Here is a 24,621-nt window from a genome sequence, read left to right as displayed (position 1 = left end):
TTTTTATTTTGTTTTACACGCGCCAAAGAATTCGAGCCATCGCGTCGAGCCGAAAATTCCGTCCCGGGGTTTTGCGCCGGTCGGTCGTGTTGTTTCGACTGCCGCTGGCCGGACTCGACGGGCTGCGGCGCAATTAAATTAAATGCTTCGGATTAATTGTTCGAAAGCAGTTAAATTAGTTGCGTTTGTTTCGCCCGATTTTTGCGCAATCTCGCTGCGGAATGCGTGAGATGCACGCATCGGGGGAATTTCGTTACCCGCGGCCCCTCGCGCGGCGCGTTATATAGCTCGGTGCCCTGCGAAATCACCGGCGATGCAAACGCGTATCAACGCGAAACGATGGCGTGCCCCGAAAAATTCATTTGCAAAAGCCGCATTTGACGCGCCTCCGTCACACACGTCGAGCGAGAGAGAGAGAGAGAGAGAAAGAGAGAGAATATATCGCGCGCGCGGGGGTGCAACGCGATCGACGCAACGCGCGCGCATTTTGTCAGTACTTGATTAAAAGCTTAAACAGAGTCGACCCAATTATTAATGTAATGCGCAGCGGGCGATGCAAATTTCACAATTATAACAACGAATTTGATGTATAACATTGAATTTTAAAGCATCGTTGACCAAAATTTAGACCGCTAAATGCGAAATTTATAAAATCAACCGATATAAATTTACATTTCTCTCTCTCTCTCTCTCTCTCTGTTATTATATTTATTTTAAATACAATTTGATACAGAGAACGCTGTTCTCGTTTTACCTCATATTGAGAGCGGGACGGAAATTTCGCGCGAAAGGGAGAAAAGAAATCTCGCGGATAATAAAGACACCGACGCGTTATCGTTTCCGCGTCTACGGTGCGGCTTGTAATTTTCCTCCTTCGATACCGCGGCGAAGATCCCCCTATTACCATGCATACCGGCAGCCACTGAGGACCCACCCCAATGCCCCCCCGTCTCGATGATATTCCGGCCGGCCAATCCCCGTCGAGGATCGCCGCCCGGTATAGCGGCTGCCGAGGGCCTGCATCCTCCAGGGTGCAGCTGCAGCGCCGGCGCGGACTCTTGAGCCGCATTGCTCGGATTCTGGCGAGGATGCGTCTGCGAGGAGCGAGAGGCTGACGAGCTCGCAAGTAACGCGCCCGGTAGAGACATGGTCAGACTGGCATCCGGCCGCAAGCTCTCGACCTCATCGCAACCATACGCGCTGCTTGTGCGCCCTTCCCCGGCGCCCTTTCGAGCTACGCTCCGGCCGCCCACCTCGCCCTACGCGATCCTAAGCGTCGGCTCTCGCCCCCTTTCCCCCCCCTCCCCCCCTCGTTTCCTGCGTCGTCCTGTGCAACATGTCGAGACATTCGGGACACGACGGACTGAGAGATATGCATCATTTGGTTACCCGACTGGCCGACTAGCGCGTCTCCGATCGGCGTGCCTGCATCGGGATGCATCCTCGATCGGATTGGCCCCGGGCGATCGGTATGCGAAAGGGTCCTCCAGTCAAGATTTTCAGCATAGCTCGGCGCGAGCATGCCGGCCGGATTCGGGCCTCGACGAGGCCTGCGTTCCGGCGTGCCCGTATACGCATGCACTCGTATGCGCTTCGTTACCGGAGAGAGCGTCACGTCGCCTGGTAACCGTTAATAGCGGAAGAGTAATAGGGGCGCTAATACGAAATACCGTATCGAATCTCGCATACCACCGTCGCTTTTGAGACAATTATCTCCGGCTCTTGACACGCTTGCCTGACTTGCGCGTGTCCTTAAAAAGTTCTCGAATCGTCTTTGAGAATGTGAAAATCAACGCGCGCGGCATTAACCGGATCTATCGTACGGTTTAACATTTATATAATTGAACTTCCACGTAACGCCAGTAGAATGTTTGTGATATCTAGTATTTGTGACGTAATCGTTAGTTCCTGTAAAAATTGTGATCTCTAAAACTCACGTTCCGACAAGGCATTCTCTCTTCTGACATTCTTCAATTTTGTATCTTTTTCAAAGAATTTTTTTCTTTCTTTTTGCCAGAGTTTTCTCATACTAATACACGAATGTATGTACAATGCACAGATCGTCCAGCAGCGCGCATTCCCGACACCGAAATTGCATACCTCCGTGTACGCGCACATACGGGCTGGAAACAAACGAATAGGGTTGTTCGGGCGCCGTAAAGGGTCCGGTGGGACGAGGCGAGGAGACGCGGGGGCCGCGAGCGGAGGCTGGGGGTTCGCGCGCGCGGGGGAGGGGTGATTGTAGGGAGCAAAACGGTGGTGGATGGTGGTGCCGGTGACTCGGTCGCGCGAGAGAGCGAGGGGTTTGGGAAACGTAATCGCTCTGGCCCCGCGCGCCTCGACGAACTACCCCCTACATGCGTTTCGTTTCTCTCTCTCTCTCTCTCTCTTTCACCCTTCCCACGCTTCCGCTATTTATTGCTCGCACTCGGCCGGTTCACAACATAAATATGTTACACCTATGGCCGCACCTATTGCACCGAGTCCGCAAATTCCTCCGCTGCCCAGCCGAAGAAAGAACATCGTCGGATAGGGGAATTGGTGCTTTTGGGAATGAATTGGCTCATTCGGGAGATCGTTCGTGTACTACGAAGCAAGATAGAGAGTTTAACAATTTTATCATTAATGAAACGGTTATTTGTGAGAATTCCGTAAGGAGATGTATAGAATCTTCTTAGTGCATAGAGTATTGTGTGCAGAACGTCTCAAATCTGTAAACTGATATTTTATCTGCAAATTTTTTGGCTAATTAACAATTGTCTTTACCTTGAAAAGCAATGCGAGAAATTAATTTGAGTTATAAACAATAAAAGATAAAAACTCTCATAACTGAAACTTTAAAAATTAAAATCTTATTTTTTATTTAATTACAAAATTTTTGTTAATTACGAAATTTATAAGAATAGACTTATAATCTGAGAATTCATTGCGATAGTACATTTAATTAAAATTGTCAATTTGACGTAGTGACAAATAATGATTTCCTTCTATGTCTTGTTAAGAAAGACTCAAATTTAATTTTATACGACTTTTAACCTTAAAATAATTTTCTTACTTTAAATATTATATCATAAAATCGTTTTTTATCCTAAGAAAGAGAGAAAATTAAATATGAAATAAAATATCCTTTTCTCTTTCTCCAATAAATAACAATCTTTTGCTAATTAAATACATTATAAGTATGCAGACTGTTGATTATATTATAGAGATTATTATATACTGTTATATAATTATCTATTGTAAAAAGAATTTAAGGATTAGGGAGGAAAAGTTCAGTTTACTTGTTATTCCGTTTCATTATTCGGAATATATTTTTACCTCGTTTCACGCAGAAAATTCCCTCAACTTTTTTAAATACTTTCGTTACACCCTCAAGAAGTGCTTCTCTCAGGGTGTATGAGCAGAGGGTGTCTGTTTGAAGGGTGGTAACATCGAGGGTTAAGTTTCAAAGATAAAAGAAGGACCAACTGTTGAATATCGGCTCTCTTCCAGCCGACACAGACGCTTATTATACGTCAAACTTTCTTAAATGTATTATGCTATCAAAAAATTTCATTCGTATATTCTATTTTTATATAGAGGTTTTTTAAAGAATTTATTCTTATTAAAACTATAACATATTATTGTCTAAAATTCGGTGAACTTATAGATACATTTTGAATGATGCTATTTATATTATATGCGAAGTAATAGATTTTCTAAATTTATTAATTATTTAATTTCTTATAATTTTTTCTTTATTTTACACAAAATAATCAACATAAGATATAATATAAAAAAAAATAATAAAGGAAGAACATCTTTTCTAATTTTTGTATTTTATATTATAATAATTATTTGAAGTTTTATAAATGTTTAGACACACATAAATACTAAGGTACAATTTATTATCAAAGGATTAATTAATTTTTTAAATATCTTAATCTTTTCTAACATTTATATTTTTACCATCATACAAGAGATATTAAATTTTCAAGCAAACGTATACATTCTTTTACTTTTATAAATATTTTATCTTTAATGTGTAAATATTAATTATAATTAACTGCTATCAGAAATTATATAGTATGATGAATATTTATAGCTTTGATTACGCATAATGAAATGTAGATTAAAACCGTTAAAATAATATTTGTATTAAATTTTCTACGTATAAAAACAACATGCTTTGACAATAACAAAAATAATTGTCTTACCTCGTCCGTAACTCGTTGAAATCTTCGTCTTTGCCAGTAACTCTTGATTATCAGTGAAGATGAAAGACGTCGATCTCAGCAGGTTTCTCAAAGCACAATTAAATCTTCACGTCACAATAGTGCAACATGACAATGACTCGATCAGTCATTTATATGAAACGCGTCGCAAGGTATAAAGAGCAATCAAAGGAGAATAAAGAGAAAGAGAGAGGGGAGGAGACACAGAGGGATTCGACCCCTTCGCAAGCTCTCTCGCAAGCGCCCGTTCTCGCGCGCGCACCGGGCTCCCGCAGCTCCGCGAATGCACGTGCAACTCGGACGCGTGCCACGTGGTGTTTGGTCGGAGTGGCTCGGCCACGAAAGCCGGAGCCGGAGCGACGAGCTTGCAAGCTACCGAGCGCTTTCATTGGCTGATGGGTGGAAACTGCGCATGATTGCGGGTGTGGCCCGAGCTTGAGGGGCGGAATAAGCTCGGGTCGGTGATAGGACACCCCGAAAGGGGGCACGTCTCCATGGGTGGGCCCCGGGTGCCCCGGTCGCCACCTCGCCACCCCCCGTCGTGGCATGAAGCTTTTTCCTTAATCTCGTAACGAGCGCGAGAACTGCTCTCCCGTCCGAGACTCGAACTTGCGAACTGGCTTCTTCCGCGTGAACGGGCGTGCTCTTTCGAGGCGATGGAATGGCGGCACTCGAGTGTTCGTTACCGCGGAGGAAATCATGCGGCGAGAATGCGGGGATTTAACCTCCAGTGGTAACGGCAGTGCCAAATCAGACACCGTGGTATAGCTGTGAGATACTTCGGCCAAAGCCTTTTTCGAGTGAAGTTGTTGTTGAAAAATCGATATAACAAGGATACACATTGAAAGTGAAAGCTGTAGTTGCGTTAGCTAACATTTTTTCTTATGTTTAAAATATTTACTATATTAGAAAAAGTAGTCTATATATTATTTTTTTTTTCTTTTTAATCATGTATATCTCAAGATGATTAATTTAATTATTTTACTTCTTAATTAGTGGTAAAAAATTCCAACAGAAATTTTCAATAGAATATGGTTTATGAAGCAAATAAAAAAGATATTTATTTAAAACTTTTACCATAGCTTCTGTTTAGTCATATAACACGTACATACATACATATTGATATTGTTCACATATACATATAATATGTATATAGATATTGCTTATTGTTGGGAAATATTGTTTTATGTGTTGAAAAATGACTGTGTTAGCCTAAGAAAAAAACGTAAATATTGATTGCAATGATGGTATAAAATAGTTTTCTTTTTTAGCAACAGGTGGAAGACTCTCGAAGCGTATACTGCCAAAAACAAATGCATATACACACACATATATGTATATATATATGTACAAAAAGAGAGAGAGAGAGAGAGAGAGAGAGAGAGGGGGGGGGGATTTCGAAAGGAGGTGGGGAGAGGGAAAGTGCGAACGGCCGATTTAACGAAGCGAAATTCTCGCCGGTGCATTTGCACGGGTTTCGGATACTTGTGCGATGTTCGTTCGGTCGTTAACAAATGCGGACGATGGGTGGATGTCTGCCGAGGCCGCCGCGAATCCACGATAAAGCGAAAGTCTAATCACAATTGGCTGATAAATAAATCGGACCGGCTAAACAGCCTGGCGAGTCGGTTGGGAATTTGGTTCGTGGGACAAGGGCGAACCCCCCCCCCCCCTTATCGCGTATTTGCACGGTATGTCTACCGATCGCTGTACTCGCCCAATTTTACCCATTCACTCTCGGCGAGGTGGTATTTGCGTTTCGAACTGCCTGACGTGATGTATTATCGATTATGGCTCGGATTTTCGAGGTCGGCGTTCCGCCGGTTCAAAGATGATCTCATCACGGATTTCAATTTGTTTGATAATTCGTGCCAGAAACCTATTGGTACAGAGGTTTATTGATCTACTAATTAATTCTTGATAACGATACAACTGAACGCAATAATTATATGCTGTACGGTTGATTATTGTATATGCGTACACACACTTCAGCGCTCGCTGAGTATTTAAAAATTGTTTTTAAATATGCACATATTGCCATATAAATATGCTTGAGATGGCGTCTCACGTGAAACGGATATATATTTGAAATAAATTACGTTGCTAATTGGCTCATGATGAATTTTGAATCTTTTTGTTACAGCAAAAGTATTGATTTGTTTTCGAATCAAAATACGATTACGAAGAAAAGAGTTTAGTAATAATCAAGCTTTAATGAAATAATTTCAATTAAATGTTTGATTAATATAATCAAATATTCAATAATATTTAGTAATTATATTAATAATCAAAAACATAATAATAAGTTACTAAACGATTGTCAAAAAGCGAGACAAACACTGCACTGAGGAAAATAGTTTGATTGTTGATTATATCAGCAAGACGTATATGATTGAGTGCATTTTTAAACCAAGTAAAATTACCATAATTATGACAATAGGACTTAGGAATAAATTTTACAATAAAATATTTGATAGATTTACTTCAATCCGGTAATTCCCACAAGATTTCTAATAGTCATTCGCCTTAAATAGACAATCTGATTGGATCTACCAGATTTCTAATTAATGTAACAAAACTGTTTTTTTTTCAATATAAATATTAAATATTTGATTATATTAATTGAATGTTTAATTGAAATTATTTTACTAAAGCTTAGTAACCATCCAGGCTCAATTATTATTACCAAACCATTTTTCGGTAAATGCATTGATACACTTAAATCATTGCGCATCAAGATAGATAACGGCAGAAATATCAAAAATATATTTATCCTTATAATAATAATGGTAATTTGCCTTTGTCTAAATTTAGAATGCTAGATTCGTCAACGATCGGACGGCGTCTTGTGCAAAATCGAGGGGTCAGGAAGCTCATTTCGGTATGCCATCCACTAGACGCTCGCACGTGAATGTTTAACGGTCCGTCGTCTCGGCGGCCGCCCAATTATATGACGTCAATTATTGATTAATTGCAATTATAACGCGAACGGTTTCGAGAGGACCCGATACGGATATAACGATCGCCATTTCATAAATTCGCAATGACGTGAGAGAGCGGGCGGCAAGCGCGGGCACCGCTCCGCACCGGGCTCTGAGTGACGTGTCATTTATCGCATAACGCGAACGTTTATGCGCATTCGTGTCGCATAATTGCAATTAGAGCGGAATTCATTTACATCGACCGACATTCGATTTGTTCCGAGAGAAAGCCCGGGATTTACACGCGCGCGAACGTTCGTTCGTGTTAGTCGTGTCGGGATTTATTTCCGCGCGCGTCAATGCCGCCGCGACAGTTCCGCGATGTAAATAGGATTGGATTAGCCGTTACCGACCGCTGTCGCGAACGAGAGGGAGGGAAAGAGAGGAAAGACGGGAGGGAAAGTACCCCTCGTTACGCGATAACAATGGAAGATAAACTACCGAAAACTGCACCAAGAGGTGCGCGACTCGATATCTCATAAGAACAAAAGACATGACATTCGTCTTGAGAGAATTATATTTTAATTTGATTTCGAAGCTTTATTTTTGACAAATAATATTTGCTGTTTAACTATCTTTCGCTCTCAACTAAGTTTAATAATAAGAAAAACAAACAAATTTATATGATAACAAGTAAATAAAACGTTAAACAAACAAGTAAATTAATCAAGGTAATATTATTTATTCGTTTATTTAAATACAAATTTAAATCAGATGTAAAGATGAAAATTAACAAATAATATTGTTGAAAAAGTTTTATCTTTACTCAGTTTTTACCAGCTGCAAATATTAATTAAAATAAATAGTGAATTGTGGGTCAAACAGATGTATCTGGTTACGTATAATTAAAATAAAACTGATATAATAAAAATAAGTTTGTAGGAATTGGAAAATATAGTACATTGAATAAATAAATAAAACTCGAACGCACACATATACGTTAACATATCGAAAGTTGCAGAAATATTGATTTTATATTAGTTATTTTTTAAATAAAGATCAGTTCAGAAAAGTAACTCTTAATTATTTAGTCCTTTCTTTTTTTGGAAGAAAAATTTCGATAATGTAATTAAATTTAAAATCAATTGGTTGATAGGAAAAATAATTGATATGTTCAGATGTAAAATAGTAAGAATAAAGTCAAAAATAGTAGCTACGTGAAAACATGAAAAGAGAATAATTGAGTAATAAAGTTGTTAATTATTAAGTACTGTATCAGACCATAAGTTTACATATATTTAAAAAAATCGAATTTATGTCACTTTTAATGAGAATCAACTTATTTATTGAATCTATTTTTTTTTATTATTATTAAGTATTTTTATAGTCTAATTAAAATTCTATTAAAGAAAAAAATTGAAATTAACTGAAAAATGTGATTTTGTGATTTATGTTTCCATCTTGTAATTGTATTTGAAGAAAGTCACATATTTTTGACATTTACGTTTATTCAAGGTAATAATATATCAATGTTTTCGTTAAAGAAAGATGAATTTCGAAGAGCGACCGAGAAATCTGTAACAAAAAAGGATCTGTAACGCGCGCGCACTCCATATATTCAAGGCGGATGATTGATGACGAGCACAAAACGGGAATTCGAGTTTACTGCGTGAAATAAAGTACTGCGTGCCGCGTTTCCAAATTGTTTCAGTCTCCGATTGCGAGACTATAACCCGAACGGCGCGCAGGCGGCGCAATGTGAAATTTTATACCGATTTTTTTCGAAAGCCGCACCACTCTACCGGCGCGTCGGGATTAAAAGATAATACCGGCGATCCAATTTAATCGCACGATTGACGGGTAAACAGACACCGCGCGACGTCGCTCCTACGCTCCCTTCTCCACCCTTTCAGGACAAATCGTCCGTGGCGCGATGCCCTCGGACCCGGTAGAAAATATAATTCAGAGATATTTATAGCTGGATTACCGCTGGAATTGGGTATCTAATATACATGACCGAACTACCGAGTTGCACGAATTTTAATTGTCCTGTCGAAAAATCCGTCCGGTCTTACGGGAGTATCGATTCGCGACGATCGTTGAATGCGAACGGATTATTGTGAACGATGAGTTATAAATGACAATGACGCGATTGACACTTCTGCGAACGAGCGCCGGATGTGATTTTACCTCGCAGTCGCTGCAGAGACCACGCTGGACAAGACTTTCTCGGCGGCTTTCGGGGGGGGAAGGATTAGCCGCAATTGATAGCCACGAGAATGGAGGGACGTTCGCCGAATTTGTTCGCCGTTCAAAGAGCAACCGTTTGAATGAAAACGGAGTTGCATTCTTGCTCGGGTTTAAATTAATATTTCCGAGCGCGTTGCAACTTTTGTAAGCAACAATTAGTTGACTGTTTGTCTCGATCGCGATCCTATAGTAAGAGATTAGAAAAATAATTTCCCATACAAATTTTGACGCTGCGACTATTAAGACTACATTCTAGCTTGTACTTTGTAAATGCACAATTTAAGGTAGTTTTTATCGTCAAACAAAAATTCTAAGATAAATTTCAATTTTTGCATAATGTTTGAATTAGTGTTTTTTAAAATTGAAAGTTGATTGCTGATCATTTTTGTGAAAAAAATTATATTAAATGTAGAATGATAAATGAGAAGCAGGTTCTCGCAAATTTTTAAGTTTATATTTCTTTAACTTCTGCATCTGAGATTTCTTTCATAAAAACTTTTCAATACAACCCTTTAAACGATTATATACATAGAAATTAGAAAAAACAAAATTGCCACTTTGATTTCATTTAAATGGTAAGATCTGGAAATTTTTATATATAGTACGATCGTCATTTACATTATACGTATATAATACTTTTCAATTTAACAAAAATTTAACTTTCAACTGGTGACGTGCGGTCTCACAGACCCGCGTGGCTGTAACAAAATTGTAGATTTTTAGAGTACAAATTTTGTAATTGCTTGTTTCTTAATAAATATGATTCCTTTATTAAAGCAGTTGTTTTATTTATTTCTAAAAGTATGTTCCAAAAGAAAATAAATACATAGGTAAAGCTACAGTTTTCTATTTTTTGTAAAAGTGTCCACAAAAGACAGCGGCCCGTCAGACGTCACGTCACCAGTTAAAGGTTAAAAACAATTCGTTTCGTTTAATTGATCATTATATGAATTCTTAGTCATGAATAGTAAGATTTTCTTCGGTAAATTCAAATGGATCTGTCTACGTAAAATTGTTTTGCCCAACGTTTTTATCGAACGGGGAAGAGTCGAGGCTTTTTCGTTCTCAAATTCCCAGTTTTTCGATATTCTCGATTACTTTGGAACGGAGGGAGAGGGGGGGGGGAGAGGGGATCTCCCGTAAAAAACTCCGGGGTCCATCCCGAAGCGGCCGTCATGTCGCGACCGGTCCGCGACCGGTCGGCGGGTAAAGCCGGGGCGCAGAACGTGCCGAATGCGAAATTAATTGGTGCCAGCCGGCGCGGCGTGCGGCCTCACCGCGGCGGGCGCGCAGGGTAATTTTGATCCCGGATCCGGGGAGTTTGTGTGCCGGTACGGTGCTCGGTGTCCAGTGCCCGCCGCGCCGGACTGTCCGTTCAGCGCGGCTCGGCGCGGTTAGTGCCGGTCCAGATGTCGCCACGGGCGTGACGTCACCGGTTAACTACCCTCTCGCGGCTGGCACACTACCACCACCGCGACACCATCGCCACCATCGCCACCACCACCATCGTCACCACGCCGGAGCGCCTTCGCCCGCTCTCTCGTCCGACGGACACGATATGCGGGGATGATTCTGATTAATTACCGATAGTTACACAAGCTGACGCCGCTTTCCCGTTGACAACCCTCGACGGTATCTCCGTTACCCCTTTCCACTTCTTCCCACCGTTATTCGAGAATCGCTTTTTTTTTAAATTGACTTTGATATCCCGGCATAAGTTGTGTTTTGTATTATAAATATCCTTTATGAAATTAGTTTTGAGCAGGTAGTTGCGAGTTAAACTCGAGAACTCTGTAATCTTCTCGATAAAAAATAATGTATATTATTTTTAGTGTGTCTATTATTGTTTTACATCATGTATGAATCGTGATAAGTTTCTTCGAACAAAATAGTGAGTCAGATATAATGCATTTAGTTACACAAGACCGCTATAATATATCGCCTCATGATATTCTGATTCTCTCTCTCTCTCTCTCTCTCTCTCTCTCTCTCTCTCTCTCTCTCTCTCTCTCTACTGTATACCGTACATATACAATAACGCGGCGATTTATTAGAAGCGTCATATATCGGATGGATCAAACAATCCGTTTACGTCTGATGTAGATTTTTTGGTGCGTGTCGCGCGTACCCCCTCCCCCTGCAACGTTCATTTATCGATTCGCCGAGGCTTAATTCATTTCGAGGGTCGCGGCGAGCGGGGGAGGGGGAGAGGGGAGAGAAGGATTGTTATTCGAGAAGGGATGAAACGATGCGAGCAACACAGTGCCCCTCTCTGGCCTGATCCTGACTCCCCCGCTGTTCCCCTCCCCCCGCTATTTTCCGCCCCTTCTCCCTCGTTCCGGCGCCTCTTGCAACCAGCCCCGCGTGAGGCGCATCGGGCCGCGGCCGAACGATCGGACCGCCAATATTTGGCAATTACGAAATATGAGTTTACATTTAATAATTGCGGTAAACACCGGCGGACGCGTCGAGTGGCCACAGGGGGTGAGTCCGACGAGATACGGTCGCGACCGCGCGCGCCCCGCGTTTGGGGTAAATTCCGATTTACTCCCCCTCCCCTCTTTTCCTCATCCGCTCTCTCCGCACGGAACGGTATACATTATTATTATAGACGATTGTTGTTGCACCTTGCCGGACACCCCGGCTGACGCGAACCCTTCCGCTTTCTATCCCTTTCTGTTCAACCCCTGTGCACTTTTGCCATTCTCGGTGAGACCAATCCGATCTTTTCTCTTCTTCTGCTATAGCATTTTACTTATGGGGAAATATTTACTAATTAGAAAGATCTGTGAAAGAAAATAATAACTATTTATATAATACAATACTTAGTTTACACATATCAAATGCGTTCAGTAATTACATATTTATATTACATATTTATTGAATACATTTGTTATATGCTGAATGTATTATTTATAGTTATATAAGTAATCAGTAAAAATATTTCTTTTATTTATATATATTTTTTATTTTTATACATGTATGTGATGGACATATTAATTTAATACAATTAATACAATTAAGCACAAGTATATTATCTCTTGTATTCAATCAAATTTGAATTTTTCAAACCTTTCTTCTGCAAATCTTAGAGCTTTTTTAAAAAATGTTTTAGCTGCCTAACAGCAGCTAAAAGTTATTTAAAAATCATTTAGTCTAAGGAGTCTTAGGTTTATTTTTTTATATTCAGTAACAAGAAAATTTGTGGATACTCCAATTTTGATCTTGAAACTTACTAGATAATACTAAAAAATTGAGCTTATGATGGTGTATGCAGTAAAAATAACACTTTTGCTGCAATTTAAAGGTAAACACTGTTAAACGAGTAGGTAGATCAAATAAACGTTTGCACGAATATTGAAGTTTTATTAATACATGTAAAAAATTCGATTTAATTCTTAGTGCTATTTTATCATTCAATTTGCAAATAAGCAAAAACTCTATTTCACGTAAAAGTCAAGAGCAAACAAAAAATTAAATAACTTTGAAATTAGTAAGAAATTTATGTTCAATTAGATACTTGAACGTATTAAAAGAACAATCTATAAAATTAAAAGAAAGTTTGATAATCTTGACTTTGAGATATGACTTCTTTACCAGAAACTTGATTAACTTTGATTTACTAGAAACAGCATACGATAGGTCAAGCTGCAAAAGAACATTATATTCAACTACATACAATTTTGTGTGAAACTACTGACAAAATCGAATTCGCGCGATGCGAAATCTGCGCCAGCGATGGCATTGTCGCGGTCGCGAATAAGGACGGGAGCAACCTGTCTACGGAATAATTCGATTAATGCGAACTATTGCGAACTCGCGCGGGGCGCCGCGCTGAACAAAGACGGTAGGTAACAGTTAGGGTTGGCGTCGCGAGTTGGATGAGACACGGGAGGGAGAGAGGGAAGGGTGGGAGGGAGAGGAACCACCGCGCGACAAGCCATTAATGACGATATGATCGATATTAGCAAATATTTCCCACGGGGCATCACGTCGCGCGACAGGCCCACCTATAGGTATCTCGCGATCGTATTTGCGATCGGCACCGGTTATCGGCGGCGACATTTATTCAAATGTAATATCTCGCCTTCGAACGAAGATTACCTGCCTGGGAAATGTGTCCCATAGGCATACGCATCCTTCTTCCACCGAATCGCCCTTCTCGTCCTGATCTCGTTGTCACTCCACCCGAAGCCCTTCATCTACGGCTTGTATACACATGCATAAAGGGGATATTAATCAAAAGTTCGATATGTTCGATCTTCGAAGATTAAAAGTAAGGGCAATGCACGTGGATGCTACAAAGATACCAAAATTCAGCCCCAAAGTAATAATATATTTATATTTATTTTACAAGACGCGATTATCACAAAACGTTTTTGATATCTTCAAATGTTTCTAAAAAGATCTCTTATAAAAAAATTCAATTTATTATAATATATATTACTACAGTTTTCTACAATTATTTGTATTTGTTAGAAATAGAAGTAATCGTAAGTTCCATAAAACAAAATATTGAAGTGCTGATTATTATTTTAAATATACCTTTTTAAAATAAAAAAAAAAATTATATTTCAACGAAATGTGAAAATTCTTGTGAAGCTTTTTGCGTGCGTAACGTGTTATTTTCATTTGTAAAATATAGACCGGAGGAGCTCTTCGATTGCTTCTTTTCCGTAACCGTAATATATCCATTTCTTTCCGTTCAATCGTACGCACGCACGCACGCACGCACGCACCCACGCACGGCGTTCGCCCGCTCATTCGTTTCGCCGATCCCCTTCTAGTTAGTGTCCGACGGCAGTTGAGAAAAAGTTCTCAGTCCGCTCTCTCGGCGCAAGCTGTTCCACGCGAGGCACTCGCGCCTTTTTCCAATTTCTTAAAGAGCCGCGACAATTTATGTGAAGCCCGTTCATAAAGTACGGCAACTCCCCCCTTCTGCCGCTCGACGCCCTTGCGGGCCGCAGCAAACTCGGAGGGAGCCACCCCTGATCTCTCTCTCTCTTTCTCTCTCTCTCCTTCTTTCTTGGCGGAGTTCTTAAAAGTTACTTCGACTCGTGTTTCTTGATACTTATTAGCTTTCTTCGGCACAGAGTCGACGACAAAAGGCGCAATCACGTGAGTACACGTGTATCCGCGTGCGGAACTTTACTAATATGTTAGTCACACATGCATGCTTTAACATTTTCATTCTCAGGAAGGTGCAAATGGTAGAAAGAAAGGGACATTAAGTGATGCCTCGCCGTTTCGTTTCTGAAACGCGAAGGGGGAGACGCGTGCCATGCGAAACATCGTCGTTCCGATGCAATCGATAACGCAAGGAATTAATATTTTTTTTTATCTATCTGATTTCCAAGTATCAGATAAACGTGGAACGTATCCAATCTTGGGAACGATACCGTGATCGTATGTGGATACTTTAGGAAATTGATTAGAGGGGTTGCGGGAGGGTGGTAAGAGGGAGGCTAGCTAGTTTATTACGCCTCCGCGACATGGCAGCACCCGTGCCACGACGGAGAGGAATTCGTCTCCAGGTGCTTCTTGAAACTCACCCCTTTTGCTACACTGTGGCGTGCGTAATACTGAACAACATGTAAAATATATTTAAAAGAAAAAAACCTATCTCAATTATTATTATAATTCGTCATTTCTTTTCCTTTTACTTCATAAAGCTCTGCTTATATTAGAAAAAATAATTTTGCTATTTATTAGGATTGCCTCTGTTACCCCAAAGGAAGAGACCGCAACGTAAAAATGACGTACATAAATCTTAATTAAGTGTTCGAACGTAATTTGAGAGAGGCGTTTTTGAATAATGTTGAATGAAATCTTCTAGCCAGCTCACGCGTGATTCATGCCGATTGCAGAATGACGCACCGGATCTTCAACCACTTAATCGCGAGAGGCAGAAGAGTTTTTGTCGCGTTTCCCATCCCCCCCCCCCTGGGACGTGCCGCGAACGTTGAACGTCGATGGCGATCGAAATCACGTCGTCACAACGTGCACGCGCGTGTATTGTGTACGTGCACTCGTCGCGGTTTCTCCACGCTACCCCTTAGGCACTCCCTCCCCGCGAGGGCGGGAGAATGAGGGGGGGAGGGAGGGAAGGAGGACGTGAAGAGCCGGCAAGGAGGGTCTCTACTTTCTTCCATTTCGATTAAAATTCAACGCCCGTCGGACAGCCCGTGTAATTGGCCGAGATCTCTTTAAGCGGGAAAATTACCCAGAAGGGGTTGTAGACCATCGAAGGTTTAACAGCCGACTGTGTGGCAGGAGGGCGGCGGGGATCGGGAGGGGAGGCGAAAGGGGTGAGGGATCGGTCCAGCTTTCCGCCCTCCACCGTCGCCCTCGGAGAGCAAAAATCCTGCCAATAAATAAATTTAAATACATGAATATCTAACCCCCTGCCGCCGACGCTAACCGCCCCGTGATAGCGGCTTTGCGGTTTCTAACGGATATCGCCACGTAAAGTGAGCAGGAAGGATATCTTCGAACTCATCGCCGACCGTTACCCCAATTGTTTCGTAATGAGACGTGGTTAACAAAATCACATTCCTCAGATAAAATGCGATTTTACTGTTTTTAAATCTTTGTTTACGAAAGTTACAGAAAGATCACCAATACTGGCCAATATTTGCATAAACCTGCGAAAGCGGAACTCTTTTTCATTGTCAAAGTAACTTGAAATAACAAAACGTAATAAAGATCAAAGCTGATGTTGCATTTTATTTTTAATTTTGATAGTAGCGCATCTGCGTACACGTATAAAACATCCGTAAATAAAGTATCGGTGATATAAATTCGCTTTCAATCTATTAACAATAGAAGACAATTTTCTGAAACGACACTCCCTTATTTCTCGGAAACTAAACACTGTTGTGTATTGATACTAATGAAATGCACTGCATTAACACTAATAGAAACATTTTAGGTAATTAAAGAAATAAAAATTCTCATATCTTTTTATATATTATAAAATCTGCTAAAAACGAATTTAATTTTTTCTAAGCTTTATATATACGAGTAACTTGCTACATGTTGCATTTTGTGAAACAGAATAAGATATTTGTATAGTCGACATAAAATGTTTTACATCGAAGTAAAAGGTTTCTAGAAATTCTCGTATACATTAACTTGTAAATATTTTGTAACAAATAATTCACATGTTAAAGGAAAAGAAAATATAACCTACGATGCTAGTTTTCGGCTCCAATTTCAAAAGAATTAATTTTTGTTTTCAAAAACATTATTTAATTAATCATCTGATAGAAGACACTTTTTATTAACACTTATCTCTTCCAAAGTTTTATTTCTCTAGCTTTCGTTTAAGAAATACTATCCAAAACTTAATGCTACGCCAGCATTGATGACCTTTTGTATATAACTTTCGAAATTGAAAATTTATTTTTACAGCAGACAAATTAACTACATTCGAAAGATTGTATTTAATTTAAGATTTGATTACCGCACAAGTCCCTATTCTATTTCTATCGATCAATTTGTTCCGTTTATCGTCCCACCATCAATTCACAAATCCCAGAAAAAAATCGTTATCATCACCGCGACGCGTGTTTCCGCGGCGTATCGAAGCTTCGCTGCCGCACGGTTATTTCCGCGGCTAATTACCCCCGCGCTTTTGGTACTCGGGCGGATGAAAGCGGTAAAAAGGATAATAACTAAATCTTCGATCCCGCTGCGCGCGGCGCACAACGACGACGCCACCTCACCCCACCTCACCCCCCGAGTAGCGCCGCGTACGTCTCCCGCCCGCGCTTCTCTCGCTGACGTCACAAGTTTCTCGGGGTGTTTCTATACCAACCCCGCGCCCGATGACATAAAACCGTGTAATTAGCTATGTATGCCTCTTGTTCGTATTGGCCCGCGCTCCGGTAGCGCGGTGGTGCACACACTTCAGAGCGGGCACGAGGGTAGAAAGAGACACGCTCGTCGACGAGAATGTGAAGAACGGAGGGCGAAGAGGACGCGAGGGAGGCTGGTTAGTTCGTGGATGAGAACGGGGCGAGCGGAAGGGGCGGCGGCGGTGGGAAGGGGGGAGGGGGCGAGAGGGGGAGAGGGGAGCGAAGCGGAAAGGGGGCGGTATGAAGTACCCGCTAATTAATACCCCTAATTGCACCGACCCCAGCCTACAGCCCACACCGCCAGGGCTGCACGTACACTCGGGTATACTCGTTTTCAGCGTTGAACGTGCGGCTCATCCCGCGGGCGGCGAATGCAACTATGCGGCATCCGTTTGTCTAGCTCTCCGCGAGCGAGCGAGCGAGCGAGCGGGAATAATCTAAACGGGTTGAAAAAGCGCCGCGAAAGCGGAACGCTTTTTTAATTGTTTGACACGTGTTACAAGCGGATTTGCACTGACGGGGCAGTTGTAGTAGGCGCGCGCCATTTGCCTGTCGCGACGTATATTTTTATGGTCGCTGGCATTTCTTGCGTAAGCTCTGACACACTTCGCTACCTGAGCACATTTTCTATTTTTATTTCTCGTTGCTTTACTTTTCGAAAATTGCACTTAAAAGTTTCATGCGTAGATCCGTTAGAAGACAAAAGAAATAGCAATTTTTCTCTTTTATATTTCATAATTCTGAGGATATTAAAAAATATTGATATCTCGTCTCCTTTTGTCTACGGAGACAGAGATACGAGTTAACAATGAACACAATTATGACTTATAATATTTATATTAGAACCGTACTTAATGTCTATGATTGATAATACCTAGAATTTAAACTTTTCAGTGCCAGAAAAAGGTCAAGTTATAAAGGCTAAATAACAATTTTAGTGTAAAAAATAATTATTTCTAATAATTTTTGACATAAAATTAAAAGTAAAAATTGTCATCTTTGACTTTTATAAATTTTTATATACACGCTCGGGAAACTAGACGTTAGCACTTTATGCATAAGGATTAATATAAGAGTTTTTAATATAATAAATATATATAGTGAATAGAAAAATAAATTAGAAGTTAAAAATTAAAATTTAGCAAATAAATTATAATATTGCACTATAATTTAATAGCTGCGTTTCAAGACTGAAAGTATGGCATGCAATTCGAAGACTTAGAAGATATGTATACAAAATTATTTAAATATTATATGATTACTAAGATCCTGCTGTGGTCGTTGTTGAATTTTCTCGATTTTAATTTATACATATCTTATTTCAATTAATTATTGCTTTAAAAAATAAAATTTTAGATAAAGAATAAGCTAATAGTCAATAATTTTTAAAACTCGTATAAAGATTTAATAATTTTAGAATTATTCAATGTATACGGTGTAAATTATAGCATGTAGGCAACAAGTTTATGAAAAATAGTGATGTTAAAAAAGGAACCGTCACTCGCAATGTCTCACGATCGCAAGTACGTACGCGAAAATCGGTCTCTTCGAGGGCCCCGCGTTTAGGCGGAGTCGTAAATCGCGCTGCCATATTTTCGCCGTTTCTGCTCGCACATAACCAAAGGCGATCCAAAGTTTCGTACGGCGCGTTGTACAAAGGGCCGGCGGGAGGGCGAAAGGAAGCGGAAGCGGACTGGATGTGAAACGGGTGTCATAGGATAAGGATAAGGAGAAGGGACGCCCGCCGCCGCCATCGGTAGCTCCTTTCCCATATATCGACGGCGGCGCTAAGTTATAGCGCTATCCTGGCAACATGTCGCCGGGCTTGTTCGACAAACTTTTCAATGTCGACATATATTTCCCGCTCGCGCCCTTTTATGAGCTGTTGAGCCAGTCTTTCGAGCGGCTCAGCCGACAGTAAACCGATTCGACAATATCGACCTTCGTTTCTCACCCCCCGCTTTTTTTTACGTGCCGGTGGAAGCATTTAAAAGAAAATTATGACCGATCTCTTTTCCTTTCTCTACTTCTCGGTCGAAATATCACGCCGGTGTATCTAGAAACAATTAATAACATCGTCTTATTCCGCCTTCGAATTCTTCGACGTCGGCCTCTTTCCTCTCGCTCGTTTCGTTTCGTTTCGATATGCGAGGGCTCGATGCGATAACCGGCGAAAATAAGCGAGTGACGCGCACGCGACCCCCGGAGCGGTGAGTCCGGGGTGCGTGCGGGATTTTAGATTATGGAGTAAACGCGTTATGGAACGAACTGGTTAACGAGTGCGGTTAACCAGTTCGCCGGAACCCGCTCGTGGGTGTCGTCCTCGGATATATATGGCCGGCACATTCACGCGCGGCGGCCCTGTCTGAACATATGTCGCCAGTTTCTACCAGTTTCGGGGTCGTTTTCATCCTTCGCCCTTTCATACAGAAGCGGCGCGCGCGCGCGCGCGCGCGTTTGTCACTCGCGCCGCGTCGTCGCTCGCTCGCTCGCACGCTCGCTCGCGCGTACCGCAACGTATATATGTACGTTCGATCGTTCAACGACGGCGGCGACGACAGAAGTCGAGGCGTCTAACTGCGAAAGTTCGCGCCTCGTTAACGTTACAGTGATTACGCACGTGCATCCAACGATTTCGTGGCTCGTCCTCTAAGCCGCGCGATCTACGACGGCGATAACGACTTGTCACTTTCGCCGCGCATCGTCACGCGAATAATAAAACGTTAACGAGATATTATCCCCGGATCTCTCGCGAGCTTTCGCTCAGCTATGCCGTATGAATGCCACGCCGCAAGAGCCCCCGCGTATCGGAATACTTCCGCTGTCACAAGCGCGCAATTACAGTCGCGAGCGGCGCGCAGCGCGCGCGCGGCGTCAGCCGCGTATGTGCTAATCACTCCCGCGCCGGTCACCGCTAATTAATTGCACGCGGCCGTCGCGAATCAATTCCATTGTCGCCCCGATAAAGAAGCATTCACCGTGCGAATATGTAATTACCGGATCGATCCGGCTCAGTCTCTCTCTCCCTCTCTCACGCGCGCGCGCGCGCGCGCGCCGCTCGCGGAGATTACCTCGAGCTCGATTTTACGTGAAAGTAGATTCGATTCGGGTGAGTTTCCGGCGTGGAAGCGAGCCAATGTAACTCCGCGCATAGCGCGCGCTATGCGTATATTATTAACATGTAATTGAATGGCGCGAGCTTGAGACGCGTGTAGATACTGCGCGCGCGCGCGTGTGTGTGTGTGTGTGGCAGCTTGCGCACCGACACGCGCGCACACTCACGGGGCGTACATACACGCACGTGCGCGCGATCCATTGTGCGAAGTCGCGTGAGCGCCGCAAGTTAATTAAGAGCCTCTAATGAACCAGCCGCCGCAAACGACGACGGTGCTCGCTAGCTCGCACAACGCTCGCGCGCCCGTCTCGATCGATTAATTAAAAATCTTGCACGACATCGCCGCGTCGCGAGACGCCGCCGCCGCCGCCGCCGCCGCGCGGCGGCCGGGGGGGCAGCGAGGGGATCCCCCTCTCCCCTCCACCCTCCGGTCGGCCACGAGGCGCGTCGTCGAAAATGCGGCGTCGCTCCCGATATTTGCACGGCCTTCGTATCTTCGAAACCTCATCAGTAAACAGAAACGCTCATATCCTTGGGAAAACAATAATTACAGAGACAAAATCTTCGTCGAGAGAATGAGATACAGGAATAAGCGCCTCCCCTCCCTCTCCCCCCTCGTCTTCCTCCTCCGTGAAGGCAAGAATAATCGCGCTCCAAGACGAGCTCCTCTCCCCGAGCGAACTATTAATGTAACGCGGGATATATCGCGATGTCTATACCTTAACGCACACGCATACACGATGGAAGGTCCGTCCGTTCAGCCCGGAGCTAAAAAGATTAACTTGTATAATACTAATTAATTTTTTACCAAATCGCCCCTCGTTTCTCTTCTTTCCTTTTTCGTACCCACGCCCATTGTATGCCGCCATTAGGCAATTATATTATTCGCAGTAATCGATGATGGCGGCGAGGGCTCACCGCTTAATCCTATCCTCCCTCCGACTCCCTAATTCGGGGCAGCGCACTGGAGAGTTTCGGGGGAGGTTTATATTTTCCCTTTTTCTTACGCCCGCGCGGAAAACAAACCGCTCTCGCGCACGAACCCGCGATATTGATACGCAAAAGGACGCGGGGGAGACGTAATATATACCCCCGTGCGCGCGAGCGGTGCGATCGGGTGACTCGTCGCGTCATTTGGAAATTTGACGACGCGAGCAAACGAGGACAATTAAAATTTGAGCGCGTCGCCGCCGGCTACGGTGTTCGGTGATCGTTTAGGATATTGTAAACTGCTAGAGAGAGCGCGCGGGGTGGCGATAGCAGGTAGAGCGTGGGACGGGGGGAGGAGGAAGGAAGAGGGGAGGGGGGGGGGCGTGTGCCATGCCGTGCAGTGCCGCGCTGTGCTGCGCCACGATAGAGGGTGTGCTGTCGCTGGATGGAGTTAAGCCGAGCCAAATGAAGTAAATAATCTGAATACCGCCCGTGCTAATTAGTTATATAAAGGGCCTCCTCGCAAGCTCGTGGCTAGGGAAGCTTATGCCGTTAATTAACATACCGAGCAAGAGTGCCAGGCGTGGCACTAGAGAGCCGGAACTTCACTCCGCGAGGAGGCGGGAGGAGGGGGTTGGGGGAGGGGACGAGGGTGGGGAGGAAGCTCGAGAAACATTATCGGGACAACTTTGTCACCGCTTTCCTGCCGAGATCAAGCACGGCAGACAAGAACCGAGGGGAATTTTGCATTTTGCGCCTGTGTTCTACCCCCGAGGGGAACGCCGTGAGTACCCTTCGCGGGAAGGATCGTGGATCGCGACGAGCGTTCTTCCCATTCTAATTTCTGCATACTCTCATTGGGCTTGCAAAGCAGCCAAGCCCGTATGTTTAAAAGGGAAGAAATGCGCGCTCGAGGAGGGAGGAAAATCTTGCGCGATTGAGCAAAGCCGGATTTTCAACAGTGATTCGAATTAACGCGAGGGAAAACGATGCGTATGGACTTCTTTACAGGCGTATAATTAGAGCTCTTGAGAAATCTGCAGTCTAAATTCGAGAATTTTTGCCACACGATTTTAACTATATATATATAGAGAGAGAGAGTAACGTGACGTATCTTGAGTTGGAAATTTTCAACGCGTTGATAAATTATCAAATTAATAATACAAATTATCCGTAACATTAGTTGTTTAATATGTATAACGTTACACATAATGTAATTTCAATATAAATATTTAATATTATCTATCCATTATTATTTCTAATTATCCGCTTATTAGAGCCGACATACAATCTCGCGTATAGCTTTCCAGCTCGGTCGCCGCTGAATAATTCTGAAAGTCCCATAAATACGTGCGACGATCTTCAAACGCGTTTTTCTAGAGAAAGAGAGAAAGAGAGAGAGAGAGAGAGAGAGAAGAGGCACTGGTACACTATTCAGGATATATCTCGTAAAATGCGATTTATGCGACGTTCCAGACTGCAAGACGAGCGTACGCTCGTTCGTGCCTTTTTTCTTCCGCCGCGGACAATTCGCAATGGCACCTAGGAGTAGTATTTATGAATTTTTTAACGTTCGCGTTACGCGACAGCTCTCCAACACCAGACTAGACGTTGTTTTTCCTCCGCACTCTCTCGCTTTCTCTCTCTCTCTCTTTTTCTCTCTCTCTCTTTCTCGCCCGCCCATCTGCAAATCTGCTTAAAGCTGCCACGGCCACCCTTTATCCGAAATGTAAGGTTGTAAATTTCGACGTTTCGCTTGTTTGAGCAACGGATTTTTTTTCGGCCGTGCTTCACGCTCACGCTGTCGCGCCGGAAATGAACGGCGGTTTTTTTTACGGACGGCTTTTAAACGATTATCGCCTCTAATCTTCTAATTCCAAACGTTGTGACATTTCTAAAAATTGGAATCATCGTCCATGGTTTTTTGGCATCGTGACTCGCGCCGAGATTCGAAATCGTGACGGTCGGCATGAGAATTCACCTTCTAACTCCCTCACTTACTCTAACTTCGAAAAATCATTTCTTCCCGGAAATTAGAGACGTGTGGAATTAACAGGATCTTAATTTATGGTAATGCTATAAATATCAATTACAAAAATGTAAAATACCTTTGTTCCTTTTAAAATTAATTTGCTGACGGTTATAAATTCGATAGCAATGATTTGTAAAAATTGAAAGTATGTTATAATAATAGTTAATTTGTTTGACCATTTTTTTAATTGCACTTCAACTCATTATGGAAAAATTTAATCGAAATAAAGAAAAATAATTAATGCCTTTAGAATATAACAATTTTTATTATATATTGGAACATGGTGCAAGATTTAAATCATTCTGCATAATTATTTTATTTTTTGTTGGTTTGATTTTTAGTTCACTAAGATGTTTTAGATCTGAAATTATCCGTGCGAATACAATGTACAGTCGTAGCACGAGATAGCAATTGTTATGCTATTTCTAGGAGACTTTACGTAATTATACTGAATTCTTGTATTCGTGCAACTACAACTCTTTTCTCTTCCGCATATCAAGGATCAGGTCGAAAAATTTTTGAACGGGATTTCAGAATTTTTTTTCCAGATATTAAGTCTGTCTATTGAATAACTGCGCTAATCGAAGGTTTAACGGACATTAACTGTCTCGAGGGAGATCGATGGAATCACCGGGGTTGAATGAAACCTGTAAATGCAATTTTTTTTATCCAGCGACGTCCGTTAGCGCTAACGATTGTTAAATCACTTCTACTTTTAACGAACCATTAAAAATTGGCGGATCGTCAATTTCGCATTCGTTAACGAGAATTTCGGGAAGGTCGGTGAAATAGCCATTAGTAACAAAAGTCTACATACGCCTCGCGAAGACACAAAAAAAAGTATCGAAATTAATTTAAAAAAAAAACAAACAAACATTTTTTTAAAGACATTCCATGTCTTTACATCTTACATACTAAACTATTCGACATAATAAATGTTCACGCTTTAAGAATTACTTCGAACCGTTCGGCAGTTAGTACGCGTGCTTCGAAAAATCGCGATTCCTCCACGCGCGGTAAGTAGTGTAGGTCAATCTTGCTTCGGACCAACCGGTGTGTGCAAGTCGCGCGAGCCGCGCGCCCTTTCTCCGCGCGCGCGAGAGGCTGTACGTACGCCCGGAGCCTCTCCACGGTAATCCTGAGTTATGGAGGATTATATCATCAATTTCGCCGACCAGGATCAGGTGCAGCGAGAGCACCATCGGCAAGGCCAGGATATATCCGCGTATCTACACGAGACCTACGCAAGCCCTCCCTCTCCCCGCCTCGTCGTCTCCTTCTCCCCCCCCACCCTCATTCT

The 24,621-nt window shown here is 42.4% G+C and overlaps 2 protein-coding genes across 5 annotated transcripts in view; one reads left to right on the top strand and one right to left on the bottom strand.

The window, feature by feature from the left end:
- Nucleotides 1–4,558, bottom strand: part of LOC105838102 (LIM domain only protein 3) — an 85,463-nt gene extending 80,905 nt beyond the window's left edge. Inside the window, exon 1 of one of the 2 annotated variants that reach the window (XR_003625656.2) lies at nt 4,197–4,558. The gene's annotated coding sequence lies outside the window, so the exon portion shown is untranslated. The remainder of the gene's footprint in view (nt 1–4,196) is intronic. The other variant, XM_012683392.3, reaches the window with a different exon arrangement.
- LOC118646898 overlaps nt 1–24,621 on the top strand; it is a 260,967-nt gene that overhangs the window by 103,472 nt on the left and 132,874 nt on the right. The gene's annotated exons all lie outside the window — the stretch shown is intronic.

Source organism: Monomorium pharaonis, chromosome 8 (genome assembly GCF_013373865.1).
Source record: "Monomorium pharaonis isolate MP-MQ-018 chromosome 8, ASM1337386v2, whole genome shotgun sequence".
Taxonomy (NCBI): Eukaryota; Metazoa; Arthropoda; class Insecta; order Hymenoptera; family Formicidae; genus Monomorium; species Monomorium pharaonis.
The sequence above is the reverse complement of the archived record's forward strand: the minus strand, read 5'-3'. Positions and strand labels throughout refer to the sequence as shown.